This window comes from Arctopsyche grandis, chromosome 10 (assembly GCF_051622035.1).
Source record: "Arctopsyche grandis isolate Sample6627 chromosome 10, ASM5162203v2, whole genome shotgun sequence".
NCBI lineage: Eukaryota > Metazoa > Arthropoda > Insecta > Trichoptera > Hydropsychidae > Arctopsyche > Arctopsyche grandis.
In genome coordinates, this window is record NC_135364.1 from 16,200,337 (window position 1) to 16,227,752 (window position 27,416).

General features: G+C 33.2%; 1 protein-coding gene across 1 annotated transcript in view; it reads left to right on the plus strand.

Moving 5' to 3' along the window:
* LOC143918182 (uncharacterized) overlaps positions 1-27,416 on the plus strand; it is a 235,338-nt gene that overhangs the window by 165,634 nt on the left and 42,288 nt on the right. Inside the window, exon 4 of the mRNA XM_077439934.1 lies at positions 13,961-14,017. The gene's annotated coding sequence lies outside the window, so the exon portion shown is untranslated. The remainder of the gene's footprint in view (positions 1-13,960; positions 14,018-27,416) is intronic.

A 27,416-nucleotide genomic window follows, 5' to 3' on the forward strand; every position in this document is an offset into this window, starting at 1 on the left:
CGGTTGAACGTTCGCACCGAAACTAGGACTTGTGAATAATGAATTGTTTGTTGTTGTTTTTGCTTTTTTTGTTTCGCTTACGTATGTCTAGTTAATTCAGAGTCAATTTCGCTAAAACGTCCCACTGACTAAATCCTATTTTACTTTATAAATAAAACAGTCGGCTTACCCGCGTTACACCATATGTTTTTCGTGCCTCGTCCACTTACTCTAAACATGTTTGCGTTTTTAGGTAATCGTCCTTATTTATTTTCAGGAAAATGCGACATAAAAAATATATATTCAAATATTTACATTTATATCATTCATATATGTATATTATATACGTACATGTTTTTTATTATTTATTATATGCAAATATAAATGATATTCTTAAAACAATAATAAATCCTTAATATCCAGAGACGATTTTTATAAATTTTCGGTGGATTGTTAATTTTATTATTTTTTTATGAATGAACGATGAACTTAAATATCAGAAAATATGAACTTGAAATTAAAATTAGTATGATTATTCAAATAAAATATTTCGCGTTGGTTTTTAATTTAATATGCAGATTTTCGTGCAATAAAAAATGTAAACATAACCGACAAAGAACTTTTATTACATTTTCTTTTGGGCAAAAGTTGAATGACTTTTTGGCTAGTCGACCCTATATAAAACGGTAAATCCTTAAGAAAATCTCAAGACTGTAGAACAACTCTCCCTCGAGTGTATACCAACAACAACCAGTCGAAACATTTCCCTACTTGACTTCCTTATTTATTATGCATTTGAGAGAAAAAAGGAGAAAGTGTTCGATCAGTATTATTTCGGAAAATCTTTCTCCATCACCGAAATATTGAGTATACGAAGTATTTCAGTACGTATGTAGTTCACATTGTATGCTTATTGGATTTATACCGATGCTTCATTATTAATTCAGGTCGTTCGACTCTGTTGTTGTTTGTTCCAGGTAATTTTATATTCGTCATTCTTCTTACGAGACTTTCAGCTGTAAACGTATTTCTTACGTTTAGTGTACTCTACGGTACCATTGATGTTGTAAAGAGAAGAAAATCCGACGTCTCACGACGTGATTAATGGTCCCCACCAGATCGTCCCCCAAAGAACTTCCCCACACTCTCTCCAACCTTTGACCCTGTTATCTTCATAATATCGAGTGACATTCAATATGTCACCTGGAAAATTAGAGCAATATTTCATTTTGACAAAAAAACACTACATTCAAATAAAGTTTTAAACCAAGGTTAATTTATCTTCCCGAAAACTTTTTGAACGACACTTTGGCCACGTGAAAATCATTAATTCTCTCAAGGCTATGTGAGTCCACAGTTATACTTTTTAATTTCAGATGTGATTTCCCGTGGAAATTCCGTAATATTCGAAGCAATTATAATTCTTAAAATATTTTATGGGCGCACTTTAAATAACATATTACCAACAACGTCAATTATCTGCTGATAATATAAGTAAAATTTTATGATCTCCTTGAAGCGTTTGTCTTATTTGTAGATATTATGTACAAATGTAATTACATGCATAAAAAATATGATCAAACTGATAAAACACACTTTTATAAGATTAAATTATGAACATGGTTGACATCAATTTCAAACCCAAGCAGCTCTTTGGTACAATTCTATTGAAATTAATTTTTAATAGTACAAATATGAAATTTAATTAATTTTATTACAACTGTGCAATTATTTGGTTTTTTTTTTCATTTTGCCGTAATTTGTTTGAATGCAAATATATCACTTCATATTTCACTGATATACATATGTATGTAAAATCATTAAACCCGATTGAACCAACTAATAATACCTATTGATTATGTAAGCAAAATATTACGCCGTTCTATATGTACATATATTACATTCATACATATGTTTGTATATGTACATATGTACATAATAATATAATACACATACATATCATAAACGAAATGTGTTATATTATATTTATATACATACATATGTATGTATATTCGACCGCAATATTGTAGTGTAGTTTAAAAGAAAGAGAGTGATGCATTTGCTTGTGAATTAATATATCATGTATTCAATTAGATTCAAAAGAATATTTCATAGAATTCGGTGATATAATATGTACATAGATTCGCTTAGAAACTTAACATCATTGTGCCATGGGGAATGAATACTTATTCAACGTCAGTTGATTCGTCCCGAATTCAGCCAAATGGTTTTGCCTCTGGATTAACCTGTCCGAATAGTCAGATGTCCGAGTAATTTAAACCCTTTCCGTCGTGCAAGGGACAAATGTAACCCTTATGGCGTAAGACTGTGCCCAATTTAATAATGTAAATCTTTGGGTCTCTCTCGTATCTCGAGTACGATTTTCAGACGAGACTTCTACCATACATATAATATCACGGTTGTCGGGCATATTTTCGAACCCTTCCGTTCTCATTTGGCAATAAACTATTATGCTTATTGATTCCCGGATGCTGTGTATCATAAACTCGGGTATAGGGTTTTATTTGGCCGCGCATAAAATTTCTATCAATCTCTTCTCATATTTGGACTAGTGAGGCGAACTGCGGAAAAAAAGGTAAACCTACCGAAATTCAAATTGAAATACGCATAAAAGAGTATCAGCGTTCATTGTATACGAATGTATTATTTTCCAATATAAATTTTGCTACGTTGTGTATTATAAATAGACATATTATACGTCTATAAATTTTTCGTATATTTTGTGTGTTTCTATGCAGATTTTGATAGTTAATATTTTTATTAAACTGTATTCAAATCTAGAAGTCCACATATCTAACCAATGAGGTGTATATTTTTCAAATTATTATAATGATGTATGTACATATGTACAAATGAATTCGGTTATTCAAAAAGTTTGAAAAATTATACCTACACACATGTATCTATGATTCATGTATGTATACATACATTTCATTTCATACGGGTCATTTCTTACTCTCGTTCTCGTTCTCCTATTAAATATCCGTATAAATTTCATGATTCTCTTCTTCAGAGAGAATTATTTATATCTGATCTGGGAATAGTCTTCGAAAATAGTTGGAGTTTCAACATTCACATTGAGAATATCTGTGATAGGGCAACAAAAATCCTTGGATTCGTAATCCGTAATTCGTCCGAACTAGGGCTCACTGCCATTCGTCTCTTATATTGTACATTAGTTCGCAGTGTGCTCGAGTTTGGCTCCATTATATGGTCTCCCTATCAACTTCGTTACTCTCTAATGTTGGAACGAGTCCAAAGGAAATTCCTTAGATTTTTATATCTGAAGACATTTGGATTTTATCCATATCTGTTCCCTAGTGCCTTTGTCTTGGGATCTTTGGGTTTCAACTCCCTGGCAAAGAGAAGAGATTTATTTCTTGGGAAACATTTCGTAAAATTACTTAGAGGAGAGATTCACAATCCCACTATCCTGGAGAAACTAAAATTCTGGGCCCCGGAAAATCGTAGAGTTTTAAGAAAACATGATATATTTTTGCCAATTAGGGCTAAATCAAACGTGCTCATGAACTCCCCCCTCTCGAGAGCTGTTCGACTCCTTAACTTACTGGCACATTACTTGGACCTATTCGATGCCAGTTATGTTGAGTTGGTGGAACACATCCTAAATAGCACGATATAAATTTTTCAATCTTATTTCTTTGTTTTTATTTTGTGTACATATTTTTTACTTGATTTTTATTATTTTTTTATGATGTTTTTTTTTATTTATGATTTTTATTATTTTCTTATGTTTTTTTTTATTTATGATTTTTATTTTTTTTTTATGATGTTTTTTTTGTAATTTTTATGATTTTTATTATTTGTATTAAAATCACATTGACGCTTTGGGGCAACCTGTCAAGTCTCTGTGGTATTGATTTTTTAAAATAAAATAAAATAAAATAAAATATGTACATACATATGTATAAATTGTCGCATATTTTGGACAGCCACTTAATTGTTCCATCGAATTTAATACATATAATTTTATGTAATAATACATATGATATTGATAGTGAATTTAGTACAATTGTATTTTCGTAACAATTATTATGTATGTACATAGTTTTTCCTAATGAAACTAACCCATATGAATAATTTATTTGACCAATTTCTTGAATATTTTTGTATAGTATATTATACATAGATCAATTCCTTCAGGCAGAAACATGTATGTATGCACGTATGTATACATATACTTTTTTCAGGACTACTTTATTGTTTTATATACATACATAAATGTACATACAAAACTATAGGAATTTTTTTTTAGATAAATTTACTTTTATTTAAATCTACTATTAATCATAAAGTCGTGATTTTTATTTATAACATGATATATTTAAATTTTCGACCAAAGATATGACACTTATGTACATATATTGTCAAAATTTGATTGTACCCAATTTTATAGGAGTCATAATCTCATTTCTATTTCTTTTCTTTTCTTATATATTTGTTATGATATATTCGAATGTGCGCAAAGGTCGCCGTCTAATATGGGTAGGTTCGACCTGAATTATTCTCACCACGTAATAATAATCGCGTTTGATCCGACCCTATTCAAACCTTCGAGGAATAAAACCTTTGGCATCGTCCAAAACACACATCACGTAAACAGTCCAAGGATCTTTTAAATAAATATACTTACCTACCTTAGCTTTTTTCAACCTTGGTGACGTCTAAACTATTTTCAGTTCACAAGACTTACATACATACATACATGCATATGTAAATTTATAGATGCGAGTATCTATCGATCACGTCCTTCTACATATTTGCGTACTACGAAAACTTTTTGAATCTTTTCTGATTGTACCTTTTTATTCTGGATGCTGATTACAACACGGACACTGTGAAATCCTACATATATATTTAAAATTAATAAATCACGCCGATTTACACACAATACATAGCATATTTTCATCTAAAATCAGTCCTGGTATTGTAAAATCACAACAGTCTGAATTGTCACATTTAAGGATTGTGCCTTGCATTTTCATTTTGAATTTGATCCTGGGAAAATGGCACGCGTGAATATTGTAAGCCCGGGGGTCAACATTTGCACTTGATATAGATATTTGATATTCACGCGCCGGTCGCGGGTGTATTGTTCTCGGGTTTCTAAGCGGCCCCTCTGAAAAATGTATAAGGGGATAATGTGTCCTGGAAGGAGGAGGCCTTTAGGGTCCGAAGGTTTTTCATATTTTGCAACCGAGGGCCCATTAATCACTCCGGACTGCCGAACTGTTCGCCGGGTGAAAAAGGGCAATTAGCGTAATTACCGAGCCGGTTCCGGAAAACGCTTTTATTCGCGTTCTGCCCCCGACGAAACACCAAACAATTTCATCGAGTCGTCAACCCCCTACCACCCCCTTCTGTGTATCGTTCAGATCAGGTTATACAGGTCAGAAAATTTGCCCGATCTCAACTGAAACCGAAATTGTATGACTGTCTGATTTTTTCAGATTTTTAATTTTATCGTTGATTATTTATTAAAAGTTAGTATACCACATACGATTTCCAAGTTCTGAAATGTTTCACCCGTGGAAATCAAGAGTTTGGCCATAAACTGGTGTAATGTAAATTTAAGTTGATAAGTGCAGTTGAACTCGGTCATAACGAGATTCCAGTTACATACATATATATGTACATATGTATACCAAGCGAATTATGCGGTCCCATTTCGTTTGTACACAACTTTGCGTGCGAAATTTGCGTACAAGTATAACGGGCTCTCATCTCGGATTTAATTTCGGCTTTTCATACTAAATTACTTAGAAAAAGTATAATCAAAGTGTCTTACAAATTGGCGCGTGATTAAGTAGTCTTATTGCAGTTTAGATGTAATACTTTGTACGACAAAATAATGAACAATTTTAAATACAAATTTGCGTATGTAAATTTAGCGACAGAATATTCAATGGAGTATAATTTTTCAGCGTAATCTTGTAGCTTCTTCAAATGTTTCTAATATCAACTGAGAAACTTTCGTAACAACATAAAATAAAGTAAAATTACATATACATATATATTGTCCCGAATGCTCATACTTTGACAAAAAAATCAATATTCCTTTAATTCTAACTTATATTATAGGTACATATACGTAATATAATAGTTTTTTTTATCTTTTTATCCGATTTCCGATAAACTCCACTTATAAGACATTTTCTCTAGCAAACAACAGTTTTATGTTCGGCTCGTAAAAAAATTCATCGCCGGTCAAAATATTTGTACATCGACTGATTGATTCATGCTTCTTTTGACCGACATTTTCTTTCAGCCACCTGGAATCACGCCCGGAAACAAATTCCCGGAGCTTTCGAATCGAATCCTCAGATAATTTGACTTCATCTCCGGGGGATTTCATCTCTGGAATCGAAAACGGCCCTCCGTCGAGTCCGTTCGACATTTGAAAATCGCACCTCTGAAATCTGGAACCCGAACCATAATATAACATAATCCCTCGTATACCTGGAAATTTCTTCAATTACAAAACACATATAAATTATAGGACTCAAATTGCATTAAATTCCTAAATTGTCAAATTATACCCAGTTTTGCTACTCACAACCACCCCAAAAGCCAATTTAATGCTTTCGCAAATAATAATTCGTACGATTCCTCGAGGCTTAAGGGGTGTCTAATATCACGGTTGACGAGCTCCTACCGATTTTTGCATCGAGGTAAAAAGCTCACGTGTCTACGTATAATAATATTGCGGGGGCGTCTCGCGGGCTTTATGCTCTATTTGCGAAAACATAATCAATTCGCATCGTTCCCTCGGCGAGCTCTTCCCGAGCATTGACAGCTCGTGATTTATTTACGAAATCAGGATTTATTTAAAATAAATAAATAAAAAAACTTGCTCGGTTGAATGCGTGAGTGTAGCACCTGCTCTCTCTCCTATGCTTGCGTACTCGTTCGGTAAGCAAGACGTATGGTGACTCCTTGAGCGTTCATCCTTGTCTCTGTGAATATATTCAGGATTCCCGTGAGAATTATTCATAAAATGTTCCATAAAGGTGCTTCCGTATATTTTTTAGACTTTCGTCTTCTTTTTGAGGAATTGCCCGTACAAGTATGTAGCTACAATAAAAAGCTTATGTCAATTGGTTGACTGATATAAGTGAATTATAGATATTATATAGAAATTTTTTTGGTGACACTGCTATAAAAATATATTAAAATACTGTATGTCTTTGAAAAATGAAATAAAATAAAAATTATATAATGAAATACATACTTAACACAACACGCATAATTTTGTGGTATTTGCTATTTAATGCGTGTTGGAACTGACCCATCTAATTATTTTTTTAATATCTTCATTGATTTATTTTATACAATTTAAAATAGGTTGTATAAAAAAGTAAAATAAATTTTTGTGGAAATAATAATTGTGCGAATCGTAATTTGATGGTTGTTCCAGTTTCCCGCACAGACCTTTATCGGAAGGCTCTTATTCCAAGAGCCATCCGTTTTCTTGTTGACATCTCTAATAAAAATTAAACAAAAAAGTTTGTTTTTACTAACCTCTTATACGTTTCACATGGTTTTCGTGTAAGCAGTCATTTTTTTTTTAATTAAAAAACCATTAATAAACAATGAAAATCAAACAAAATAAATTATTTTAAAAATGAAAAAAAAAATACAAAAAAGTGGACAGAAATTTTGAAAATGCCAATATGACCACTAGCCAAATTCATGTATACTACATTAATGAATTAGTCGTCCATCTTTATGAATGGTTGTATGATTGTTCGATATTTATCTATCTACCACTTGGACCTTCATATGTATCTGCATACAACCCTTGTAATCTTTACTATTTGATTTTGTATTTAATGTACTGTAATGTATGTATTGTTCCTTTGTCGCCTGATAGATCCAATACATTGTAGATAATGGATTAGAGTAGGTGGTTTCAAAACTTTGAAGTTATTTTCATAATTTGTTCCAATAATTTGCATACATATGTACATATAAAACTCTGATAGTAAATGTAAAATGTAAGAAGTGCAAATTTTTCGTTTTGAAATTAGTATTAATAAATTCAATTAGATCATTCATGGGCTAGAGAGAAGCCGCTGGTGGTAATACCCTTTCGAGAAAATATAACCTTGCCCATTGCGAAAGAACCTTAAAACCACTTGAATGTTTTAAATGCAGTCTATAGATATAAATCGCACGCAGCCTCCGATTAGCCGCGGTTGTATTATTCAGGGTAGGCCATTTTTCCCCCTATAAAACGCCAATAAAGTTTGCGATGTGTGATTTCTGGCTTCCTGATTTATGCGCACCCTGCGGCCGTCGGATGTGCTCTGTCTCACTCCAACGATTCCACTGGAGCTTTGGGAGTGCGAGGGAGAGACGAGACCGTTGCGGATGCATCTATTTCGCTGGTTTACGGCTGTTAAAAGGAAAAGCGACTTTCCCACGTGGAAACTTCGTTCATCGGCGCTTAACGCCCGGCCGCACTTTTATTTTATCATCTCCGAGCCCGAGAGCGAGAGTTTTATATGCATCCGCTTTCGCTTCTTCTCCTCATCGACCTTCCTCGCTTTTACGAATCGACATTAAACCAGTGGCGGTATGCTCTTTTGGCTTTTCTTTATTTTGAATATATCCGTTGTGTTTTCTGATGTATCGTTTTGCTCGTATTGATGGCAGCAATTATTATTTTTATTTATTTATTTTTATTTTATTTTATTTTATTAATTGAAAAATCAACAGACAGGATGTACAGAGATAGGTATAAAAAAAACAAAAAGTAAATAAATAATATATGTAACATCCGAGTCCAATAATAGATTTTTACAAAAATGAAAAAGATAAATATAAGGAAAACAAATTAAAAAGTAAAGAATAAAGGCATGACAAAATATGTAGTACATTGCATAATTAAACTATAGTATTAAAATATTTGGAAAAGGTTATAAGATAGAATATAAGAAGAAATTGAAATTTACAAATATAAAACAAATATTATAACCATTATTCTTTTAGAATGTTTACATTTTCTATTTCTCATATTATAATGGTGCATCAACAGTCATGGTAGGCATACACGCATGTAGACAAGTCTGTCGAGTCGTAGCATTTCCTTGAGACCAGAAACTTTTTGGCTCGTGTTCATACAACAAATATTATAACCAGTGATTCTACAGGCAACAAACAAATAGTGTAATTGTCACTTATATACTCATAAACATTTCATCTAGCAGCATGGCTCGTGGTTGGGCTTTTGCCTAGCACCGAGAGGCGCCGGCTAGATCCCGGAATTTGACCTCGATTAAAAATAATTATTCCGAGTATATCTGTAATGCTGGTCTGTGACTCCAGGTCGTTCGTTTCCTATCAAACCTTGCCAATTTTTCTGATTTCATTGTTGAAACGGTTCCTCGATTAAATTGGCTAAATACCTTCCTACCTACTATGTCACCGCTTTTTGAGGATGATTAACGTACAATAAATTTTATGTACAAGTTAAAATTCATAGATGTCCCTTAAATTTCGAGTTTTCGGTGTCTCGTAATTCAGCGATTTATGTAATAAAAAAATGCTGTATTGTTTATAATTGGCCAGGAAGGCACATTGAGATTTACCTGTTAGGCCTTCTTGATATACATATACATATGTATATAATAAAATAAAATAAAATTTCAATTGCTTTATAGTTTTAAAACTTAAATTTAATTATTTCTCTCGCCTGTAAAGTTTTATATATGTACATACTAGGGTTTCTGACCCGGGTCGACCCGGGACAGAAATTCCCGGGAATTCACGGAATTTTTGTTGTCCCGTGTCCCGGGAATTTTTATCTCGAATCCCGGAATTGGATTTAAAAAATTCTTTTAAACATACAACATTTTCACGACTGCACGAAGGGAAATACTAATCAAATACACAAAGAATCGTAAAATATTCTCAAAAATTAAAATCGAAGAAAGAAGTAGACTAAAACTGATTTTTTTAACATACAATTTAAATAATTCTGATTTTATACCGAACAAAACATTCTTTAAATGTTGTAATAAGAGCGAATGTACATATATCCTACGGTGAAGTTTCACGTAATAGTTATTATGGAGCGAGTATATCCTTCTTGTATTGACGATTCCACAATGGAAGAAACTCTTTTAGATTTGGATGAAGACGAAACAATTGTGTGTTTGACGATGAATGAAGAATTAAATAAGGAGTTATCAAAGACAAAATAACGTAAATAAAAATAGCATCGAATTTAAAAAAGAAATTAAAATATACATGCTGGCAGTAGAAAAAACCGATAATTTAAAAAAATTGTTTTCGTCCTTTTAACAATAAAACCAACTTCGGCCGAAACTGAAAGGGTTTTTTCCATTGCTGGAAATTTTTGTACCAAATCTAGAATAAGACTTTCGGATTCTCATTTAAATATTTTAGTATTCTTAAGAAGCTACTTTAAATAAGTTTACTTTCATAATTCAATTTTTTCGAGTTAATAGATATATTATGTAATGTTTTGTAAATAAATAAATATTTTTTTTTAATAAAAAATATATTAAATTGAAAAAAAAAGTTTTTTTATGTGTCCTGGGATCCCTGGAATCCCGGGAACGACCCCGGGAACGTCCCGGGAATTGAAAAAGTCCGGGAAATCAGAAACCCTAGTACATACATACATGTCCACTAGCAAGTGAGTTGATTGTGGACAAAAAAAGATTGAGAAATAGTTCTCCACTATAATACGCCCTAAATACCATTACATGACAGTCCCAATGTTGGGTTTGGGCCTACGATCCCGAATATTTTGAAAAAAAAGGATAATGCCGTGTGTTGGTCGCACTGAATGTTTACATTTTATCACGTGCGTAAGAGGAAAAAAACTTTTACGACGTCGTTTGTATAATATAAAAATCAGGAAAATGCGAATCGATTTTGTACGTTTGATATTCGGGAAATGGAAAACATGCATTTCCATTTTCATCTTCCGCGTATATGGGTCACGTCGCATTAAATATTTGTAGGCCAATTCAATTTACTATCGCGCAACTTTTCCCGCCGAACATCTGGCGCACGAGAACATCGAAAATATAATATAAAAAGTTACCCAATCAAAAATCGACTAAATAAATATAAAATGTAAATTCTGGATTTTTCACGTACGTCATATAAAATATGGTTACTTTTTTTCCCCACGAACACGATAATAAAATCTATTAGGGAAGGGCCATCGAGCAACAGTTTCAACGCCCGTAAAGTGTTAGCTTTCTTATCCACGCATTTTATTCGCACGTGATAAGGTTTTAAACGATCGTTTCCTTTTGAAAACCTTCGAATTTATCACGAGACTTTACGTGTAAGCATATAAAGGTGTACATATACGTTTCTCAAAATCCACTAAACGCCTTCGCAAAACATACGCATCATCACACTATTATACAAATATAATGCGAAATGTTTTTCAGGTGAGTTTTGTATTATTCACTTTTCTTCGCTTTTTAAGTGTGCGTATTTTTTTCCTCCGAAAGGCATTATATTTCAATTTCTTTTATGTACATTTGGGTTGTCATCTGCGCCAAAATACCATTCGCGCATTTTTGTAGCAAATACAAGAATAAATTTCGCGGATCCTCTTTTCATGGAAACAACGCGTGGAACATATGCGCGCACCATTCTATAATATATCTTATAAATAAATATTATAAATACATACATATATTGTAAAACACAGTTCAAAGAAAATTTTATCATGTTAGAGCTAAAACAATATCTGAATATAACATTTTAATAATAGAGAAAATACAAAAAACTCACATTTTTCATATGTACATCAGTACATGTATTTATGAATAGTATTCTATAGGAATATATAGGTATTACATGTACAATATATCTCTGAATAAAACATTCCACTAGACATTAGACAAATTGTGTTTCACGTCAAATCTAATATAATGTACATACATACATATATACATATATGTACATACATAAATTAAATCCTTTTAACCGAAATTCATTCATATGTAGTTATTTCGACTTGATTTTCCCAACATTCATTTTGAATTGTTGGGATTTTTATTTTTTACTATTGAAATTCAAGATTTCAACTATTTTAATAAGATTTATTAATATAAAGGCTTCGGGAATCGTCTACGTACCAACTTAAAATCCATTCAAACAATACGAATATTACATAAGAGAAAATCAGTTTTAATATAGAGAAAAAAGCTTACCCCAAAATAAGCAAAAACGTGTTTTTAAATCAATATTATTTTTTAATAGTCTGAAATCAAGATTTTGAAAAATCAACAACGCGTTCATTACCTTAGTCAAACCACGTACATCCATTGATACGATAGCACTGGACCTCGCTGGTTTTAGGGTCTCTCATTCTTAAGTTCGCGTTGGGCTATTAGGGCTCCTTTGCGGCTTTGAGTTCATTTCCCCTTCGGAGTGATATGCACTCTGAATTTTAAACACCTTGACGTTGTGACGTCCCCAAGGAACGAATTCTCCCTATGGAGAGCTTTCCTTATTTTTCTTCAGCCAGGGGATCTTATATTATGATGTCATCGCTCCCGTTTTGCCCACTCGCGAAAATTTTAATATTTCCCCTACGACATCGTCATTTCCTGTTATTTTTTATCCACTTCTACATTAATTTGTCACTCGCCCTTCTCGTTACTAATGTACATATTCGATGCTCTTCAGAATTCCTTGGTAGACGTTTATATACCAAATGTTCATCAAATTCTCTCCTTTCGAAAGGTGATGGTTTGTTTTTTGTATTTTTTTTCTTTTAATATGGTCTTAACAGGCCATGGCCTAAATAGGCTTGCTGTTTGGACGTTAACGTGGGGCGTTTCCCCGGATCTATTTGTTAAAAAGAAAACGGTGAAAAAATCTCGAACGACCCTCGTTTAACGTTGGCAGCACCGCGTTACTTTGTTAATTAAAGAATGTTGAACGCTCTTAGGGAACCCACCAAAAATTGGAAGGAGGGAAGGGAAAATTCGCAATCTTGACTTAATTATTTTAACGGAACGTACATAGGTACTTGTTGTAGGATTCGAGAGCTGTTGAAAAAAATATCTTGTTAATTTTTGGCTCGAATAATAATATTATACTAGCAAAGGTACCCGGCTCTGCTTGGTTCGTAATTCGCACATTTCGAAATGTCAAAATATAAAAATTTCATTTAAATAAAAATGAAATTGATGTTTCACCGAGAGAGCGATTTAATTCCGCATTATTACATTTAGTAGGAACAACCCAGTGTTATGGTAAGATTCAGGCAATTTTTATGTATGAAATATGTACGTTGTTATTTATTAGAAGTCGTATAAATCATATCTTGAACATTTATAAAATGGTGTATAATTTGGTGTAGTTTAAGAACGTTTCCTCGTCAAGTGAGAGCTATTCGTTCTGGAAATCCTGGAAATGATTGAATTTGTTTCGAATTATATTTACGCTTTATAAGGAGGCGGGGGAAGGATATTGGATCATTATGCGTTCCTTTAAAGCCTACACCCTTCCTCCCTCTTTCGCCGAATTGAGGATTTGCCGTATTCAAATGGACTTAATCTCCGTTAGTATATTTCGGGTTCTCCGACCCGACCTACTCATATTAATAATTCAAAGTTTATAATGGTTTTCAGTTTTCGCATTGAATTTATAATTGAACTTTCGATTTGTCTCATATTTCTGCGCTTGCAAACGACTTTTTTTATTTCTACATAACCTACCTACATAGGGATCCAAGTAAGCAAAAAGGATCCACTTCACCCGAAACAAAAAGCGATAAGGTCCTTATTTATTAATTCGCTTCCATTGCTCCCAGTAAATTTTAGGCATTGACATGTTTTGGAATATGCCCTAATATTTATAGATGTATTTTGTTGGAAAATTGTTTCAGTAGGAAGCGAAATAAATCTTATGATGTATGTTTTGTTTTTTTCAGATGTCGTGACAGTCGCATTTTCGGCGAAGGGATCAGGCGCTATATTCCGATAGTAACGTACGTTTTTCTAGTCATCTATGTATGTAATACTATGAATCAATTTGAATATGTACTTTAATGCATTTATTTGATTGATAATAAAATTGTTCTAGAACATTTTTTTATGTATAGTAATGAAAATCTGTTTGCAATATACATATTATAACTCAGAGGGAGAAATAATCACCCTATTATATTTTCATCAACGTGGGTATCCTATCCTACCTTTGAGGATTACGAGAACGAATCTTTCATTTTCATATTCAGACTTAAAAAGCAAATTCCCCGTTTGTACGGCGCTGCTGTGAAGATAGATTCAGAATTTGAATATCATATTAAGATAAGCACTCTATCTATATACGTACATATACATATATAAGTTTAAGTCCATCACTTGTAAAATTTGTAGATATTCTGAACCACTTCATAACCATATTGTTTAAATAAATTAATATTCATACATGTAAATATACCTATACATACATATATATAATATATGTAGTACTAAATTTTATGATAGTTCAGAGAAGTTTTAATTTATATAATACGTGTTTTAATATCTTGAAATCAGAATACCCTTTATGTACATTGCTTTTATTATTAAATATTATCAATCACTTTTTGAAATAATCAAATCGTAAAAAAAGCTTTGTATATTGAAAATATATCTTTCGTTGACTCCATGAACCACTTCATATCGTGCTCATACGTGGGTTATTTCGTATTTTTACTTTATGCATAAAAGCGGTGAATAAATTATGCATAATTGTTGCACCGTAACGTGAGATGAAAACGGTCGAAAGGCAGGGCTTTTTGAATCAGTGAAGTGTGCGGAACGCAGCGACGTCGAGTGCGGGACGCGCAGGACCCTACTCGACCCAGGGCGCACTCTCTGAAGGGGCGCACGTGATAATTAGCGGGGGCGCCCTTCCATTAGGCCGCCCACGCCACCTTTTACATCCAACCACCTACCCACACACACCTGTGTCACTTGATGTAGGTGGAGGGGGGGAGTCCAGGCCACCTACCTCGCAATTTCTTGCTTTTGTCCCGTAATCCTCTTACGCGTTACATACACCGATCCGTCGAAACGCTCATCCTACTGTTTTTCCTCCATTTTATTTTTGGCTTGGGTCCTAATCGCATTTTTTTGCTTAATTTGGATTTTTTTTATTTCATTATTTATTATATGACATTTTTATATAAAATATATTGTTAATTTTGTGTGGGTTTGAAGCAATGTTGCGTACGAGTAGAGTTAGTGTATTTTACCTGAACAAGCGCGTTCTTTCAGCCCTCCCTTCTATATAGTTCTGAAACCGAAATCACATAATTTAATTTGTCCCTGCGTGTGCAACGTGCAGGTGAACTCCCAAAAGGATAGGAATTCTCTTCTATTTCAATTTAGGCCTCGCTATATATTTTTTGATTCAATTTATTAAACCTACTCTTACACGTCCCACCTAAATTGCATTAAATGTTTACTAGTCACCTTTATTTCCAAATTGAACACAAATATAAATTAATCACTATATGTACCTATATTTGTTTTTAAGTCATTTTTGAGCATACCTACATACAAACACGCTTATATTAACTGGACTAATAATATCAATAATTGAAGCTTTTTGCGTATGATTCTTCCCGATTAAAATATATCATAAGTATAATTGTCCTTATTTGAATTCAAAATTCCAAAATTTATTTTTAAATCCTGTATAACTCTAACTTATTCTTGAAGTCTACATGCATATATATATATATATATATATATATATATATATATATATATATATATATATATATATATATATATATATATAATAATGATGTGCGTGTTCCTGTTGTCACTTATGTATTACCTTATGCAAAACCTAAAACTTTGAACCTTGGGACGTCTGAAACGGTCCTGCACCTCCCCAACATAAAAAGATTACAAAACAAAGACCGTATTATTCATTTTATCGAATCGTCAAAGTTTAGAGAAGTTCGATATTGCCTACTAGCGAGCGGCAGAACCGAATCAACCCACCCTCAACTTTCAGTAACTGGGGATTAATATTTGAAAGTTTGTCTTTAATCCAATTTAGAGACGACTTCTTTCTTTCGAAACGAGATACTTTAAAAACTTGCGAGATGGTTTTTAAATAACGAAAAATCCCTCGCCTCGAAATCCCTTCGATTTTTACGTGCGTTCCGGTACGACTATTTCAATTTTATTTTTATCATACCGACAATAAAGTCATTACATTTTTAGAAACCAGCTTTATTGATTTGCATAACTCTCACCCTTTTTTTATTTAATTAATAGCATCCAAACCCGCAATTGATATACGATAATTGCTGCTATATATCGTACGTGCGACTTTAACCCATACATAAATTTTTCGTATGGTATTTTTTTTTTAATTTTTTCTGCCATTCGTACGGCAATAATTTCCGGATTTCAGTACAACTGAAAAATTCACATGTACATACATATGTACTTACATACTCTTGTTGTGTAAACACAACAAGAGTATACATGCCACCTACATAGATTTCCGGGACTTGTAAGAACTGTAATTAAGTTATCCCCGATGTACTGACAGCTCTTTGTGTGTCTCAGTTTCAAAACCGTAATCTTTTCCAACACTACATATACATATTTACACACATATCCGTATATTATTCATCTAAACCCCCAAAAATTTTCAAGAATCTCCACTACTACCACCAATTTATTTCTGCCTATAATATATGTATGTACATACATACGTGTCGATTTATTCTTCAAAAAGCTCGATACTACACATGGAATGTCAAATATGTATGTATGCTAGTATTTTGATTTTTTCCTACATACATTGTTCGCCAAGTTATAACACCTCCACATATAATTGGAATACGTTCAAGCTCTGTCAGTATATGTAATAATCATAAACGTCTTGAAAGTTTCCAACATACGACTGCTGATAATTAGTTTAAGCTGAGCTGAGGTATGAGCTGAGGCTGCTCAAGTGTTATTGTTCAGGTTGTCAGCAAACGGCACATGCAAGTGGGTCGCGTTAATAACAATTGTTTCAAACTATCCCTCTTTGATACCCTTAACTAGTTTCGGCTTCCTTCCACAGCTTACACCATTTCTGAATCCTGACATACTCAAATAATATAATATATTTCGCACGGCAGCTGATTGAAGCACAGGATACCCAAGTTTCCTATTAATTGAATTGAATCGAAGTACATAGATGGCGGGCTGTAATTGATAAACCGATAAACATATTATTCGAGGCGGCTGAAAATATAGGTTTTTTTTATCTTTTATTGCGGAACGGCACGGCTCCTTCTCATAAAAGAAAATCCTGATTAGGGGCGTCCTTAAGCTGTCGGCTTGTTGGGCACGTCAGAGGCGTCTTATTAAAATTTCGATAAAGCTTCAGCCTTAGTAGAATTCCCCTTTTTCGTAGTTCCACCTCCTTTCTGATCCCCACAAACCGGACGTGTTTTGGACTGTGTGAAATGTGCAAATCATATTAAATTTTGCTCGTCAGTTCTTGCAAACGTTAATCATTTGCGGCTACTTATTTTTATTTTTTGTAATTTTGACACAAAATATTTCGCATCAAACACGACTTGCACTCGGCTTGCATAAAACTGGATATGGCCTCAAAGTATATATATATATATATATATATATATATATATATATATATATATATATATATATATATATATGTATATATATATATATATATATATATATATATATATATATATATATTATTCATACAAGTAATATCAATTTTTAGTATATTTTACATATTTTAGATTAGAAATCAGTATTTCCTTATCTTCTCTTACATGCAACCTATCCTTAATACTTTACTTTACATACATACAGTCCCTGCTCACCGAAGTATGAACACGCATTACTCGAGAATATTTTGTGTGCCTGCTCTCGTTATGAATGACATTTTGGGTACATTTTTTTTTGTAAACAATGCGTAGTATCGTATTGTATATATCTAAAAAATATTTGGTGCAGTATTGTTCATACAAATATTTTAAAACCCAATTGAGTGTAGAACCACACTTTTTTTCCGAAATCCCGGCAGTATAGACGTTTGCTTCCTTCCGAAAAAAAAATACTTACGAAGATTGAAACGAAAATATTTTTTAACTTGCATTTCTACAATATCTTTCAAGGAAGTTTAAGTATGAATGACTTTTAAAATATGAATTTATTAATGGGATTTAGGCCAGGATAATTGCCGGGCCACGGAAAGAGAGGTAAATAATTATCGGACATAAATGTTTCTATTTTTTATTGCTGTTTGACAGGTTGCATTATCCTGCATAAAGTAAAATAGATATCCATTGTCGATTTTATCTTGTATGTATATATTTATTTATTTATTTATTTTAAACAGACCATTGTGGCATAACAGGAATTCCTAAAGCGCCACAATGGTCAAAAAAATATAACACAAAAAAGAAAAAAAACAAAATAACAATTAAACATAAACATAAATACATCCATACATACATAAAAAATAGCATTTAATAATAACAGATATATATGTATAAAGATATTAACCTTTCGATATTTCACTCATCGCAGTATATATTTAATTCGCAAATATCGTTCAAATAAATTCCTTTGTTAGAATTCCTAAATGTTTACCATTTGTGTTTATGTATGTAGATTCATTTGACGAAAAAATGTTTGTCAAAATCGCACCCAAGACAAATATCTCTGTCGACCCTGTGTGCTCATTACATATAAACAGATATGTAAATAAGAATTTGGCTTATTTTCATTTTCATCCTTGGGGAAAATTCAGGCCGTAGACGTCGGCGAATCTTTATCAATTTTGTTTTTCTTTTTTGTTCATTTATATTCTTCATTCAGGCTACTTACTGTCTGTTGGGAAGGCAAATTAAAACGACTGCCTTTTTCCTTCTGCCCACACTCCGTGATTTCTCTCTGTCTCATCGTCCGCCATTTTTCCGTCTCATCCCCGTACCCCAAACTCCAATTCCTCACCCGATGGAAACCCAGTCTGGCCAGGAAATTGCACGCTGATAGAATCTAATTTCGTGCACCCCGTTAACGTTCCGTCCGTCGAGAAATCAAATTCGAATGCGTCAAACCGTCATAATTCCGTATCGGAATATTTTGAAAATGCTTTCCCACCGTCCTTTGGCTGGGATGTATTGATTTGCGAAATATTTTTCGCGTTGTATAGCGTAGGCCGTAGTATTATTACGTAAAATTTGCGCGCTTGAAAGTTTCGCAAAGCGCTCTAATGGCCGCGGCCCTTAAAAGCGCGCAAAATGGATGCATTACAAAATGGGACTTTCGAGGCCTGTTGACATTGCGAACTTTTAGAATTGAAATTGTTTTTGTACTTTGCTTAATACATCTCCCTCGGGTGTACGAAAGATATTGCTAATGCTTTTCACGCGTTTCTATTTAGTACAAAACTGAGTTCACTAGGGACAATTGCTAAGTATGTATGTATATAATAACTAATATTTATATGCGGAGGTTAGGCAGAATAGCATCCGACCATCTTTTCCAGAACATCGACCATCTTTTCCAGAACATCCACCATCACGCCCTCTTTTCTGGAATGCTTTCATTATCAGCTTATTTTCATTAAACGTCGCATTTATTGTATGAAAAAATCTTACCCTATTTTTACAAGCCTCTTATTAGCTTTTTTACATTTCTTTATATCTTTGACAAAAAAAAAATCTTAACTAATCATCACCAGCAGCATAGACCAATGGTTTGGCATATAATGCTATCGAACAAAATTGATGACTGGTTCAATCCCACCGTTTTATGCTGGCCAGACCTTGTAGATATGACTCCAGGTCGATTTTTTCCTATCAGAGTTTGCCAATTTAAATGCTTTTCATGAAATGGTTCCAACAAATTAGCTTCCTTTACCCATTTCTTGTCATTTTCAAGTTTTAAACATCTTGAATTTGGCGGATTTATATAAAATGCTACAAATTTGACCAAAAATGTCTCTGTTGATGTTAATATTTGTATTTGTCTTGTATAATATTTACAATACTTCTGTACAATGTTTGACCATATATGTATGTCGTGTTTAATGCAATAATATATGGGCGCATACCTGTGAAATAAATAAATAAATGTAACTAATATGTAATATAATGCATCAATCTATCACTAAAGGCATCAATATATCCCAATGCAATCTACTGTAGCAGATGCTAACAATGTTCTCCAGAGTGAATCATTAGCCCTCGCATAAAAAGCCAATAATGATATCTTTCAAATGCAACACAATGTGTACTCATATTCTGAACATGTTACATGTCGATTATTTTGCGGCACATATCCCATTGAACTTCAATATTAATATTGATCCGAACATCATAAAGCAAAATGAGTATAATAGATTGAGCATTTGAGTACCTTCACGGTCCCATTGTGCTCGAATCAATTGTATGGTTTTATATGAGCTAAATTTTAATATTCTCCTGTGCGAATGAACCTAAAAGTACACAATAATTTCATGTCATTGACTCCATATGTTCAAGTTAATATTTCATTTTGATTTGTAGTTTACGTACATATTTTACAATCACAGTTCAATATAAATGAAAAGGAAAAGCATTCTATATTTGAGCGAGGTATAGAGAAAATCATTTAAACTGTTTTTTTTTCAATCTCGGCCATCTTCGACGACGAGTGATCAAGTCAAGGGTTTTCGTTTACTTTTTCAAAGGACACTAATTGAAATCTGGACGACCGATCGCCGAGATGACACAATTGCCAAATAGGTACATATGTACATTCGGTACCTATCTAATCTTGGGACACTTTAAGAAAATGCCTGCTCCTGTCCCGTTTTTGTTCTCGTTCTTTTCCCCCATCAGCTCGTCGTCCTTTATAGCAGGCACATCCTTGGGCAGGACTACAACCCCCAACCATGGCATCACACTCTAATATTACGTGGCGTTCTTTCATGCGATGAAAGGCCGATGATGAAATGGGGATGGGGATGGGAGGGTTTGTTTTGGTTTCCGCTCAGGTGGTGCACACAGCTTTCGTTACAACCATCCTTTCGCCCACCCTTCATTTCCTCCCCTAGTTTTCCTCGGATGAAAGTAATACGTCTTCCGAGGCGTTTATGATACACGAAACAACCAGTAAAAGCGTTACACATTCCCGTAAAATTGTATAGGCCGTACGCTAGAATTTTTTTTCTTCGAGAGGAAAAAATATACCTATGAATTTTTTCCCGGAGTACTTCCAGTTGAAAGAAAATTAGAAAAGATAGCTGACGTGCCTTGATGTATACATTACACAGTATTATTACATATCGTACATAGTACTTATGTACTATACATAAACGCTTATAAATTTTGTGTAACTGATCATTTCCCGATATAACCCAACGCCATGGCAGAACTCTTGGGTTGTCATGGTGAGTTAGCTAGCTCGAATCGAATTAGGCCACGTAACGGTACCAATTGAAATTCATCTATATATTATATGTACATATGTACATATGTATATATGTCCATGTATACATATGTATAATAAGAATATCATACATACATACATATATGAAGAAATTGTACGGCTGGTTACTAATTTTGGACTTATTTCAAATATGTATGCGAAAGATCAATTTTGAATAAATTTCTTACGAAGTTTAACGTTGTAAAATAATATTTAACACTCGTCTTCTTATAGGGCACACCTCGATACGTATTCCATACACAAAGTACACAATACGCTTCGCTGGATAACAGCATACTATAAACCGACTTCCGCTCTTTCGATATCGTCCACAACATTTCGAACTCTATTGTAATACCTGCAAACGTGTTTCAAATACAATAGAGCGAGAAAATTCATCACTGCATACATACTCTCGTACCTGCATAGTATAGAATGAATCATAAATAACCATTCCAGTGATTCATATATACGGCCGATACTATTTTACATCTTCGTGTTTACAAACAGCACTTGGGAGATAAATTTTTTCGCAAATGAACAATTCAAAATATTTTTACATTTCAAATTGAACTTTTTTTTTAATATTTTGGGAATATCTTCAACATAGCCACAGCGTAGTGCGCTGGTAGAGTTATTACATACCAGTAGATATGTACATACATAGATCTTAGGTTCAAGTCACGACCAAATACGCTGCTGGAGAGGTCTTGTTGCTATTAAAAAACACAGATCGATCTATTTTTCTAGGTTAATTATTGCGACAGATCCAATAAATCGGTATCCTCCCCTTCAGTTTCTCGCAAATTTGAGTTATTAGCATCTTGAATTTGTTGAATCTTATAAAAGCTAGTCCCATAATGTATTTCTCGCAAATTTGCTGTATATCAAAAAAAATATTGACTTCCATGGATGCTCTCTATTTGTATATATGTTTGAAAAAATTGTTGGTACTTAGCGCAAAAAAAAATCTAACCTTATGCGTCTTGGCGCTGGGGGCGAAGGCGTCGGGGCGTCAGCGATGAACAAAACGTAATTTGTAATTCGTAATTTCTAATTCGTGCATCAATTTCTTTCCGAAACCAGTCTTTTCAATTTCTTTAACTTTATTTTTATTCGTGTTTCAATTCCTTTTCGAAATCAACGGGCACAACACTAGTGTATGTATAAAAAAACATTTAAATTAAGCTGTATCTGATTAATTTTCATACATATTTTGTAAATTGTAATTTCTAGGTAACAGACACTTAAATTAAGCTGTATCTGATTCATTTTCATAAATATTTTGCAAATTATAATTTCTAGCTAACAGACACTTAAATTAAGCTGTATCTGATTAATTTTCATAAATATTTTGTAAATTATAATTTCTAGCTAACAGACACTTAAACTAAGCTGTATCTGATTCATTTTCATAAATATTTTATAAATTGTAACTTCTAGCTAACATAACCATTTCTCCAGCATATGTGTGTATTTAGCTGTTTTTAATCATCTAATATATAATTTTGAAAGAGACTTTGTAGATAACTATGTTGGTTCGTAGAATCTGTGACGTTAAATTAATAAAAAACAAATGAATATTCAAAAAAATTTAAATAAAATAAAACTATTCAAATAAATAAAAAAAGGTTTACTATTAGATTAGCCATGTTTAAGCGGTTTATACTACAAATACCGAACGAAGCCGGGTAAAACCACTAGTAATAAATAATTTAAATACTTTAGGGGGAGGTGTTAAAAACGCTAACTAAAAAAGCGTAACGCGCTAATCTTATTGTACTGACATTGAAAATCCGTATGTATGCAAAATTTCAAGTAAATTATTGGCTGTCTGTCAGTGGCTTAAAATTAATTGTGAGAATCAAACTCTATCAACAGAAATGTCAAGTTAAATAACACCATGTAATAGTAATAAAAATTAGCATCTTGGTCATTTTTTGATCACTTTTGTGTAATAAAAATATTTTGAACATTTCTAAAGAAACACTTCATTGTCCAAATTTCGTCACGATCAATCGATTCTGATTTGATTGCTACGAATTCCTCACAGAATAACTATCTGTGACGCTTTACCACCAGAAAAAAATTGACAAAACAATTGACAGTTGCGTAAGTTTGGGTCAATTCGACGAGTATGGATCGAGTTGACCCAAACAACGTGAGGTTTCTGACCTCTGCTGGTACTCTGAAAGTGGTTCGCCCACAATGAAACAAGCCTCGAACACATCTCAAGAACGCTTCGATCCACAAATACAATAGCATACATATGTATGTATATTCTTCTCATCCATATAAAAATAATGTTGAATATATTGGCTAGTGTGTGCGAGTGTTACGCCGAATCCGCCAATCGAGCAAAAAGCGCCGATTCACCGAACGTGATTTATGTACGCGATAATGATGATTGATACGCTAATTTTCGATAGAGAAGAGTCGATTTCGCTTTTATTCGGTTTCTATAAAACGTTCCGTTTCGTGTGCGCTACGGTGTTTGTAAAAAGTGAGTCGTATTTTTATATTTACGTTTTTTTTATATATAATTTTCTCTCTCGGCGATATCGCATCACTTCTGCCGAGTGCGAAATGAAATGTTGCAAAATATTCGTTCGAGTATAAAAAGCAGATATCGTTTGAATTCGTTCGGTTAAATTGAAAAGGCAATGAAGTATGTACGACCGTACGTCACTTTGAATATTGAGATAAACTTTGTGACACACGCCTGGAATATTGAAAAAAAAATGTGGAATATTGACTTTAACTTTTTAATTTTTGAAAATTAAAATCAAAATGTCGTTTTATCAAAAAAAATATTCTTTGACTTGTATGTATAACATTAGATATATTCACTGATATTCGTACTTGAAATAAATGTTCATATCAATTTCAGATTATAGTACTTCGGCAAATCAATCATAGTGAAATATTCATGAAAACGTACAGAAATTCTCACAATAGTAGACAGTTTATTTTTTATTTTTTGTGTCAGCCACCTGTTCAATATGCGGATATGTATTCAGGCGGTGTATTATCATCCCCTTTCGGTATAAATAAGCACATGTGGATTGTATACGGAAGAGCGAGGGAACGGGGGATGAAAACTGGGAGGGAGGGGGGATTTATATCCGGTGGGAGCTTTTCACACGGCCTTCCGGGCGATTTTCCGGCCGATTCACGTCGTCCGGATGATTCAATCGCGTAATCTTTTCTCCCGTTTATCGCCCCGTCCAGGCTGTAAATAATATCCCAGTAAGGCTAGACGTACATAAAGCCCCGGAGCAGATTTATCCCGGCCACAATTGCATTCCGATGATTAATGGCTAATAAATGTGTACTGGCCGCTATAAATGTTGTGCTCTTCGAATATATCCACAAACGATTTTATCGGCTTTCCGATAAATACTGTCCACTCGTACGAATTAACCCCCTTTTCCGTTAAACGACGCTAGTTTCGATCGAGCGTTTGAATTCACAACGAATCGTTTTCCCATTTCTCTTTCAATATGCGCATCAGGCACCCACGGGGCGAGTCGGAAAATCTGGTTAAACGATCCGCTTTCCATATTTGTTAGTATGTGGATTGGGGTTAGCTATCAGATCGCATTTCCTGATTGGTTTTTAGCATCGAAAAATTCACGGTAAATTTACCAAATATCTACTTCCAACAGTTTGTATGTGATTCGTATTAAAGCGTGACTTTGAGAGCGAAAACACACTGAATGGTACGTGGTTTTAATACTTTTAAACATGCGAAAAAAACGCAGCACCGCTAGTCCATATACGTGGTACACAGTCCCAAAAATCACCCCCTGGAATGTTTTCGATGATGTTTTATCCTTGCTTGACGGTGATAATACAAGGATAAAATATCAGTGACAGGTCATTCTTCGGCTTTGAAAATAAAGCCGAAGAATAATCTGTTATAGGGAAATTCCGTTTAATTATATTGCGTAAAATAAATTACAATTGTTGATTTAGTGTCGTTTAGGTAACGAATATATACAATACAATCCGGTCAATTAAATCATTGATTGAGGTTGCCGTTTATTTGAAACGTGAAACTTCTGTATACAGATAATTTCATGTAATTTAGACAGCTGCTCTCATTTGACAAACTGGTCTATTTCTAGTGTGTTTCAATTAACTGGAATCAACTCTAGGCGCTAAAACTAAATCAGTAATAGAATAATGCTTTCAATTGCCTACATATAAATGTAAAAATATTTCATTTGAGTTTAAAACTTAAAGGACTTGAAAATTTAACGGAAAGATTATGGGTAAACAAATTGTTCTGTTAAAAAAAGGTATGCATTAATTTATATATGTATATTATACATAATATGCTAACCTTATCGACTTCAAAAATTCAATTTGGTGAAAAATGTTATTTTCTTGTAATTTTTTAGAACTATACCAAATCCATCTCTCTCTATAACTTTTGATACCGTAACAGTAAAAAAGAGGTCGAAAAAGCAATAAAATATCGATAAAACACAAAGATAAGAGTTATATTACGTTTACTAGTTAGGATACTGGTATATGTACATATGTATGTATATATGTACATATGTATACAGATATGTTTATGTAAAATATAGTATAAAAAAATGGTTGAAAGGAAATTCTTGTTTTAAAATACATATGTTAAAAAAAGGAAATAAATAAAATAAGCGGAATAGCTCGGTGGTTTCGTTTAATGCTACCCACCGAGAGGCTCCCGGGTTGGAAGAGAATTTATTCGGAGTATTTCTGCAGTGCTACTTGGAAAACTCTGATTGACTTTTTTTGGCTTTAAGTTAATCGTTTCCTAACAGAGTTTGCTAGTGTATCTGATTTCATTGTTGAAACAGTCCAAAGACAAAACCACCCTACCTACTATTTGAATATGATGTCAAATTTATAACCTATAAATTTATATATATACAAGTTAAATACCATAGGTGTCGCTTAGGGGAAAATCCCGTAATGGCGTCATGGTAAAATATAAATTAAATTTAAAAAAATAAGTTTATTTCATAGCATGCACTTTATTGAACCAATTCGTCTTTGTATTGCATTGCCAATCTTTTATAATCGAAAATAATAAACACGGCACGATCTAATACTATAAAAGCAGTTTATTATTCTGCTACAGATTCTTGTTACCGAGCAAACGTTTCGTACACGCCTTCTTTTGTACTTAAAGTTAGCCAATTTAAAGTCGGAGAAATCTGATAAAAATCAGTCTGAATCATTGTTGATTCATACAGTTGTACCACAAACTTTGAATGCAATTTTAAAATAATTTATTATACGATAATAATAATTTTATTCATTATAAAAAAATAAATTTGAATTTTAAAATTTGAAATTTAAGTACATCGTAATACATATTTCATTTGTTTTTTTTCTTCATTATTAAATTCTGATAATACTCCTGTCTTTTTGTACAATACATTTGTCCAAAATAAATCACGACTCCTAAACAATACGTAAGTGTCACTATCAATATTTTTACTTTGCCATAAATGGAGATGGATAATAATCTCTGTATCCCACCAAAAAAGCGAATTCGATTAATTTTATCCTATCTGGAAAAAAAATCATATCACTTATATGGGATCGTCGAATTGACGCGGTTCCTTCTCAAAAAGGAGGGGGGGGGGGGGGGGGCAAATATTTCTATACAATCCTCGAGTCAGCTGAAACGCGAGAGAAGGAACAAAAGAAAGTATATCGGGAAATGCACTGCTCGATTCCAAGTCCATAAAAAAAATGGGAACGACGGAGAGTAGTCCTTTCAGAACGCTGACGCCATCATCGGAAAATTTTCAGATGCGATTTTCCGACGTCTCACACTCGACTATATGTAGTTTTATTTTAGCTTACATGAAACCGCAAACTGTGTTTATTTGAAGTATTGGATACTACAATGTAGAACACAAT